The following is a 9,732-nucleotide window of genomic DNA, read 5'->3' as shown; positions in this document are numbered from 1 at the left end:
GCACAGTGTTGGGAAGGGACACCAAGAAAACTATTGTTGTGGCACTGAGGAATACATAAAAGGTAGGAAGACTGGCTTGGTAGGAAAGGCCAGGTAGGATAATAATAGTAAGCCACTGGAATTGCTTGAGTTTGGGGGTGGGGGAGACGCAGTCAGACATGCACTTTAAAGCAGATGCCCATGGATGGAGAATGGGTGAGTGAACTGTGGTGAATGAAGAGAAAAGACTTTTTCTTGTACGGTAAGAAATGATGAATATGAAGAAATCTAAGAAAACTTTTATGAAGTGAGGTGGAGTGAAGAATATAGAACCCCCTCAAAGCCCAAACCAGCCTCCAAATTATGGAGGTGAGGATGGGGTAGGGTAGCAGTTAGGTGCTAGGTGGGCAGTGGCCAAGTAGGGCAAAACCAGCCAGGGTGATGAGTAACAGGGACTCTGTGAGCTCCGAGCTCTGCTGGAACCAGTTCTAACCTGCCAAAGAACGCATCGTTAAATTGTCAGTAAAAATGTGCATTTACACTTTAGAAATCTTCTGCATTTTTCTTAGAAATCTTCTGGGTCTTAGTTGTTATGGCTGCTTTTCCACTACAAATCCAGGGTTGATTTATCGTTTTGTTGATCGACTAGACTTAAGAAAGTCTTGATAATGCAGATTAAACATACATTCCTTTTTTTCCTAGCAGAGTTGTTAAATATTTATCAGTACACCCTCACCCCTGAATGGCTCTGTATACACTGCGTGAGTTAAGCAGGATGGCAGTATTAAGACTCAGAGAATAACTAATGACAACAATAACTGGTATTTATGTAAATACTTCAACATTTGCAAAGTGCTTTAATCTATTGTTTCATCTGAGCCTCACAAAACCTCTGCTTGAGACTACCCTGGTTGCAGTGAAAGCCAGCTAGAGCCCTGAAATGCCAGACAATTGGGCTCCAGCAATACCACTGTTTGGGTCAGTGCCCCACCTAGTGTGATGTAACTACTCTGATGAATCTAAGAAATTGACAGAAATTGACTTGAATGGATGTGGATGATCATGGAGTCAGTGATGCTCCTCAGTATTCTGGTACAACAAGAGGGCAAGGGACAGTGGGATCAATCAGACACGCCCATATCCCACCTACTGGAGAGGCTTGGGATGGCCATTAAAGCAGGCACTCGAAAAGCACTACAAATGTAGATTTTTTTTTATCATGTACGAAGATTGGTAACAGCATTTATGAGATATAGACAAAGTAGGTGCCTAATATGTGCTTTATTCATTCATCCATCTAACAATGAAACAGATGGCAAAAATAAATCCTATTGTCCCAAATGATTTTGAAAAGATGTATGAAGATTGTGGATGAAGAATGTATGAAGGATGTATGAAGAAGTGCCCTAAGTCACTTTTGATTAGAGAAATGCAAATTAGAACAACTCTTAGGTACCATCTCATACCTATCAGATTGGTTAATATGACAGAAAAGGAAATTGATAAATGTTGAAGAAGATGTGGGAAAATTGGGACACTAATGTACTGTTGGTGAGTTGTGAACAGATCCAACCATTCTGGAGAGTAATTTGGAACTATGCCCAAAGGGCTATAAAACTGTGTAAACCCTTTGATATAGCAGTACCACTTCTAGGTCTGTATCCCAAAGAGATCATAAAAGGGAGAAGGACCTACATGTACAAAAATATTTATATCAGCTCTTTTTGTAGTGACAAAAAATTGGAAATTGAGGGGATGTCCATTAATTTGGGAGTGGCTGAACAAGTTGTGGCATATGAATGTATTGGAATACTATTGTGCAATAATAAATTATGAGCAGGATGATGTTAGAAAAACATCAAAAGACTTGTATTAACTGATGCAAAGTGAAATGAGCAGAATGGGAAAACATTGTACACAGTTACAGCAACATTGTATAATGATCAACTATGAATGATCTCAGCAGAATGATGATCCAAGACAGGTACAAAGGACTCATGATGAAAATGCTATCCACATCCAGCTAAAGAACTGATGAATTCTAAATGCAGATTGAAGCATACTATTTTCACTTACTTTATTTTTGGTCCGTTTCTTCTTTCACAAATGTGACTAATATGGAGATATGTTTTATATAATTGTATGTATATAACCTATATCAAATTGCTTACCTTTTTAGGAAGAGGGAGGGGAAGGAAGGAAAAAAATTTGGAACTTAAAATCTTGTAAAAAATGAATGCTAAAAATTATTTTACATATAATTGGAAAAAATAAAATACTATTAAAAAAAGAAAAGAGGATGAATAGGGAATCCCTGAAGAAACTGTGGTGAATGAGCAGAATTGACTATTCTTGTGCAATAAGAAATTATTTTCTTTCAAATTTCAGTAAGTCCTTTTTGAGTGTGATGGTCAAAATGCAACTAAGAGACCAACTATACCAAAACAGAATGGTTCAAAAAAGCTGGCTCTAAAGATGGCCATAATCATCATGACCAAACACATTTACCCACAATATTTGACAGAAAGTATTTAAAAAAAACATTCCATGGCTTGTATGCCATATCATATGCAATAGTTGTTGCTATGGGAGGGCCTATAATGGCAGAAGTAGCTTGAGAAAACTAACAAAGATCCATGGAAAGAAAGCATATCACTTCAATACCCAACTGGTACATACAGTAGAAAATGTGAATGCTAAAGCACCCAATTAAAGGCAACCATATGTAATGGAATGTGGAAAAGAGAAGGATATCAGAAATTCTTGATATCCTTAAACAACAACGGAAAGTGAAATACGAAAAAGTTAAGTCAAGTTAAGCTTCAAAGTGACATGAAGAAATTTAAAATCCATATCAGTCAATAATTCTACTGCAGGGGCTTGAGAAGCCAAGGAATCAGAGGAAGGAGAGAATATCCAAAGAAGCAGGATGTGGAAAATATCTGGTCATCTGTGCGATCAAAAAAGTCCAACCCAAGTTGGATCAAATGTGAAACAGAAACCTTGTGTATAGTTAATATAATGAACCACAAGTGCGTACATCAAGAGACGAGAGTGAAACTTGAGCTTCTCTGGAGAACTGGAAAGTAGTCCAGATAAGATCCAGAATCATTGGCTTAAACATCTTGCAGTAGTACATGAGCATTAGCAAAGCACTCTCCTGATTTTCACTCTGGTGCAAGATTAATCCCTTCTTTGAAAATGTTTTTTTAAATTCTGAATTTAAAAAACAACAAAAAAAGTAAACAGTAGAACAGAAAATGGATTGTACATAAACCCAAGAATCTCTGTTATACACAGCTTGCTTTTCTTTTTAAGCATATAATAAATTCAACATGTAACTTTCACAGCCATCATTATCTGTGACTAATTCTGGCCTTACTTCTGTTCTCTTCTGTGCATTCAAAAATCACTTTAAGCACATGATCTTCTTTGCTTTTCTTCCTCCTTCCTTCCTTCCTCCTCCTTCTCCTTGTTTTCCTCCTCCTCCTCCTCCTCCTGCTCCTCCTCCTCCTCCTCCTGCTCCTCCTCCTCCTCCTCCTCCTCCTCCTCCTCCTCTTCTTCTTCTTCTTCTTCTTCTTCTTCTTCTTCTTCTTCTTCTTCTTCTTCTTCTTCTTCTTCTTCTTCTTCTTCTTCTTCTCCTCCTCCTCCTCCTCCTCCTTCTTCTTCTTCTCCTTCTACTTCTTCTTCTCCTTCTACTACTACTACTACTACTACTTCTTCTTCTTCTTCTTCTTCTTCTTCTTCTTCTTCTTCTTCTTCTTCTTCTTCTCCTTCTCTTCATCTTTTTCTTCTTCTCTTTATATATATATATATATATATGTATATATACATATGTATGTATTTATAAACCTAAATGCCAATTGAAAGAATTCATGGATAACTCTCAGAAGAAAAAATACCCAAACAAACCTATGCTCAAACCCCAAGACATGTTGTAGTTAAAATGAACAATTCCCATGACAAGCAACAAATTCTTCAAGTAACAAGGAGGAAGACTTGTGAATTACTCTGCTCACCCAACCACCAGAGTTTATGGTTTAGTATCCAAAATATGTAGACAGCTAGCATATCTATGTATATTATATATACACATATGTGTATACACATGTCTATATATGTATGTATATCCAGAAGCCATTCCCCAATATATAAGCTGTCAAAGGATATGAAACAAGTTATCAAAAGAATTGCAAATGATTAACCACCATATGGAAGAATGCTCCAAATCACTAACAAAAAGAGAAATACAAATTAAAACAACCCTAAGGTTTCATCCCTCACCCAACATATTGACAGTGATGACAAATGTGGAAATAATCCATCTCAGATGAATCACAGGAAGATAGGCATACTAGGACACTGTTGGTCGAGTTACAATTCAGTGGTATTATTTTGAAAAGCAATTTAAAACTATGCAAAATGCCTAAAATGTCCATTACTCTTTGTTCCAGAGATTCCACTTGTAGGCATATACCCCAAGAAGGTCATTGATAAGAAGAAAGCACACAAATAAACCAAAATAATTGTAGGAGCACTTTTCATGGCTTAACAAATCATGGATCATAAATATCATGGAATACTGCTGTGTAATAAGAAACAACACAAATACAGATATTAAAAAAAACCTGGAGAAGTCAGCTAATAAACTGTACTAGAACTGGAGGATTGCCAAAGCCAAGTCATTGCACATAATAGCAAGGATATAACATTTATCTGTAAGAACTAAAACACAACCTTTATAATTATACTGACTTATATGTCATAATCTCTAAAGTGTGTTGAATGAAAAACATTCCAAATATAGAGACCTAGCAGAAAGTGTCACAAACATGGGGAGACAGCCTGAGTCACACATTAATCCTGTTGTCCTGTCTGCTACTGAAGTTGTCCTGAGGATACTTTCAGTGACCCTATAGAGAAGGAGCTGACAGCCTAATTTTTTCAATTAGAATTTAAAAAAGAGTTATGTAATTTAACTGTGTAATAGGCTACAGGACACTAAATATAAAAACTAATAGTAGCATGAGTAGCTTAGTGTCAAAATGGATAGATTGTCCCTCCTGGATTCAGGAAGACTCATCCTCATGAGTTCAAATCCAGACTCAGACACTTACTAGCTGTGTGACTCTGGGCAAGTCACTTAACTCTGTTTGCCTCAATTTTCTCATCTGTAAAATGAGCTGGAGAAGGAAATGGCAAACTGCTCCAGTACCTTTGTCAAGAAAAGCCCAAATGGGGCCATGGAGAGTCAGTCAATTAAAAAAATAGCAGCATATCAACTTGTCCCAGGACCATTTCTGTCTGAACTCTAATCAACAAGAAGAGATAAATGGTTTTCAATAATAATAACAATCAATTATTAATATTGATTATTATATCTGACCCAACTGAGATATGAACATTTGATAATAAATTGAAATGCTAATAATACTTTTTAGACACTTATAATTCTCTGAGTATTCCATGAGTCAGACCTGAGATATGAACTCCATGTGATCTAAAGCTGAACTTAGGAGAGAGCTGGCTTTAGTGGGAACCTGGGAAGAGGAAAGGAGGGAGGGAAAGGGGAGAGGAGGCCAAGGGGAGTCAGGAAGTCTGAGTTTTTATTGACTTATCCACCTGCCCTAGGTGAGCCCCCCAGGCCCAGCACTGTCAGGAAAGGACTGAGGCTATCTCTCTGAGAGCTTTTTTGTTTTCTTTAGAGGTCAATTACTTCCCATCTGTGGAGGCTGTGAACATTAAGAGGTGGCTGGAGTGATGGGTCTGAGTGGGGTCCCAGAGATAAAAGACTGATTACCTCCGGAGAGCCTGCTTGCTGAAACCTCTTACAAGGATAAAAAGTTGTCGGGAAGGGTTACCCACACAAAAGGAGCAGATTTCAGTGGGAAGGAGATTACAGGGATGGAAAGTTGACAGGGGTGCTCTGAGGGAGGGTGCTGGCGAGGGACAGCCTTTTAAATTAATCCTAACAGAGAGACAGACAGAAGGTCTGTCAGGGAAGTGCGAGAAGAGTTTTTCTTTGCTCTTCCTCCCCCTCCCATTACTTCTGAACAAAAATGGGTCAAGTCACACACACTTGGAGAGGGCTCATAGGCATTCCTCAGATGACTAACCTTTTCAGATGAGCTAGGCATTTCCTTAGCGGGAATTTAGAGAAGGCAAATCTTGTCTTTGCACAGTTTGGTGGGTTTTACATGAGTGAAATGAATAATTTTAATTTATTTTAAATGGAAGTTTTATTGATGCCTTTTTACATCGCTGTCACTTCTAAATGATTCTACTCACTCAACCACCCAAGAGATTGCTTCTTTTTAACAAAGAAATACATATAAGCAAAACAAAGGAATGTCCTGGCCAGGTCTGATCACGTGAGTTTCATTCAGCACCTGGAGCTGCCCAGAGAAGGGGGGCATTCTTCGTTACCCATCATCCATGAGAGTCAAGACTGGTCAATGTTGGTCAGAGATATGATACCTTTCGATGTTCATGTTTGCATCACCCTGATATTATATATATATGTATGTATGTATGTATGTATGTATGTACAGCCTTCCTGGTTCTGCTCACTTCACTTTGTTTCAGTTCATTCAAATCTTCCTTTGAATTAACTTTGAATTCTTCATGTTTCTTATTCTTTCTAGTGCAATAATATTCTATTACCTCCATCTACCAGATCTAAAAAAAACCCCAAATTCATGGATACTTGCTTTACTTCCAGGTTTTTGCCACCACAAAAAATTTGCTGCTATAAATAAAGCTCTATAAATGGGATCTTTCCCTCTGTCTTTGGTCACTTTGGGGGTAAAGGTCTAGTACTGATATCTCTGAGTCAAAGGATATGAATGGTTTAGTGACTTAAAAAAATACAATTCCAAAGTGTTTTCCAGAAGGATTGGATCAATTCACAGACCCACCAACAACCCATGAATGTGCCTGTTGTCCCACTGCCCTTCCAACACTGACCATTTTCTTCTTTTCCTCATGGAGAATTCAAAGGAGTATTATTTATGATATAATGAGTGCCATTATGACATAAAGGAGAATTGAAAACAAGAAGGCTACAAATGTGACAACTTTGAATGTTACATGTTGGAAGGAAGTATGGATTTTTTTTGATACAGCCAATGTGGGAATTTGTTTTGCTTGGCTACGCATATCTGTTACAATGGTTTTCTTTTTCTTTTATATTGTGGAGGGGGAAGGTGGGAAAGAAAGAAAATACATTTTATTAATTGAAAAATTAAATTTGTTCCATATTTTAACATAAAAAATCTAATAGAGATTCCCAGTTTCTTGTGCAATCCCATTTTTCTGTTCCACTGTATATCGAAACGTTCATTTTAATTATTATTTGTTAAGTTCAGAGTTTGAAAAAAAAATAACACCAAGAAAGAAAATTCCAGCCAGTTTGGACTTAGTGGGAGATTACTGTGAAAGTATAGTCTTTGGCTTGAGATCTGGTTGGTTAGTTGGTATTTATCTTCTTTCCCCCTTAGACCTCAGAAACTGTAAGTGGAGGACCTTCTACCACAAAACTTCGGTTTCAAACTTATAACTAGGACGAGGAATCATAGGATTTAAAAGCTGGAAGGGACCATAGAGCTTATCTACTCCAAAGCCCTCATTTAACAGATGAAGCTGAAGCCCAGAAAAGTTGTGATGCCCCTGGGTCCCACATCTAGTCAGTCACTGGCAGAGCTACTATTCAAACCCAAGTCTTTGGGGGTCAAATCTAGCACCTTTTCACTAAACCATATTACAATTACCCCTTCCACATTGAAGGGGTTAGTGGAGCAGCAGCTCTGTGATCTGGAAAATCCCATAAAATTTTTTGGCCCTCCCTTTGTACCAGAGTACAAGTCTGAATTATTATGATATTAAAAGATAAAATATGTTAATCTCATACAATACTATACATGTATTTTATAGATTTCTCAGTTTCTAAACCTTTTCTGTGTTGTCTGCTGGCCTTTGCCTGTTGTCTGCAGCTTCTACAAAACTCAACCCATATTCCCATTTAATTTCTTATGCCAACCCATAACATATGGAAATCTCAATGGGGAACGTCATGTTGTAGAAGGGATAACTGTGTATTCAACTAACTCTGCTAAATTGTCCCCAGCCATCCTTTAATTAGGTCTGCTTGATTGCCACCTTCTGTGAGAAGCCTTTCCTGACTATTCTCAGTCCGTGGTTCTTCTTCCTCCTTTTGCATTTAGCAGATTCCAAAAGCATAGTAGAAAGAAAAGTCAATATGGGGTCTGAGAACCTGGGATCCAATCCTGTCGCAGACACTGACTAGCTGTGTGATTCTGGGCAAGTCATTTAACCTCTGTCAGCCTTAGATTCCTCACCTGTAAGCTGGGGATAATAAGACCTACTCCCAGGTTGTCGTGAAGGTCAAATGAGGTAATATTTGTAAAGTTCCTGGCACATAGTAGGAACTTAATAAATGGTTGTTTCCTTCTTTCTTCTAGGTTTCTCTTTGAGATTGAAATCTCTAATCCTACATCCCCCAACTAGCCATAGTAAGTTGGCATGTCCCTCAACCTGCCCGGGCTTCCGTGTCTTCATCTTTGCATTTCGAATCCCTTTGTGACAGCAGTGAGTTTCTCTTGTGTTCTCACCTAGCATGCTGTTTGGTCCCTATTAACAGCTCCATGAACCCTTTGTTTAATCTACGGATTCTATTAACTCTCTCTCTCTTAACTCTCCTTGGTTTTCTTCAGCATTTAATCCATCTATTTCGGGTTTTCGGTGGAATAAAAATGATTCTTTAGGGAATTTTTTAAAATTGGAATGACTTGGGAGAAGTCAGGTCTGTCCAAGGAAAGCTATGTCTGACAAATGCTGCTTTTCCCACTTTCCCCCGATGAACGCCTAGAGCTCAGAGGGTTGGGGGCCTCCAAAGAATACCAGGAGGCTTGTTTTAATTGCAGCCATTATGAATGGGAGAGAAGGAAAGGATCTTGGAGGTCATGTAGTCCAACCCCTTCCTTTTACAGGCAAGGAAACCAAGGCCCAGAGAAAGAACAGACCTTTTCTAAGAACACTAAGTAGGTAAAAAGGCAGCACTGGGCTTGGAATCCTGAAGAGTTCATGAGTTCAAATCCTGCCTCAGATACTTACTAGCTATGTGACTCTGGGCAAGTCACTTACCCCTGTTTGCCTCAGTTTCCTCATCTGTCAAATGAGCTGAAGAAGGGAATGGCAAACCACTTCAGTGTCTTTGCTAAGAAAAACCTAAATAGGGCCATGAAGAGTCCAACATGATTGACCAACAACTACAAAGTGAATGGAAGCAAAAGTCTGCAAACACAGGAGCAGAACTTAGAGTCCCCTGACTTAAGGCATTGTCTAATGTAGCCTTTTTAAACAACTATTTTTCTTTTTTCCAGTTTGATGAGTTCATCAATTTTGGGAACTCCCAGTGGGGAAAGTTCATCCACCAGTGCAGATCATTTTAACTTACAATCTCAGACAGGCCTGAGGACTCCAAGAGGTTAAGTTGACTTGCCTAGGGTCACACAGCCATCAAGGCTCAAAGGAAGGTCTTCCTGACTCCAAGGCCAATTCTTTATCCACTGCAAGAAGCTTCCCTTCTCTAACTAACATAAAAGCAATTTAAATTAATCCAAGAACGTCTCACTAGTAATATTTTATTGGAGTCCAATGTGGATTTCATTTTAAACAGTCAACAGACATTTATTTCGATCTCCAAATTTAGAGTTGACAATAAGGATCTTTCAA

The sequence above is a fragment of the Trichosurus vulpecula genome, chromosome 3 (assembly GCF_011100635.1).
Source record: "Trichosurus vulpecula isolate mTriVul1 chromosome 3, mTriVul1.pri, whole genome shotgun sequence".
In the NCBI taxonomy this organism is placed as follows: Eukaryota; Metazoa; Chordata; class Mammalia; order Diprotodontia; family Phalangeridae; genus Trichosurus; species Trichosurus vulpecula.
This window is presented reverse-complemented; position numbering follows the sequence as displayed.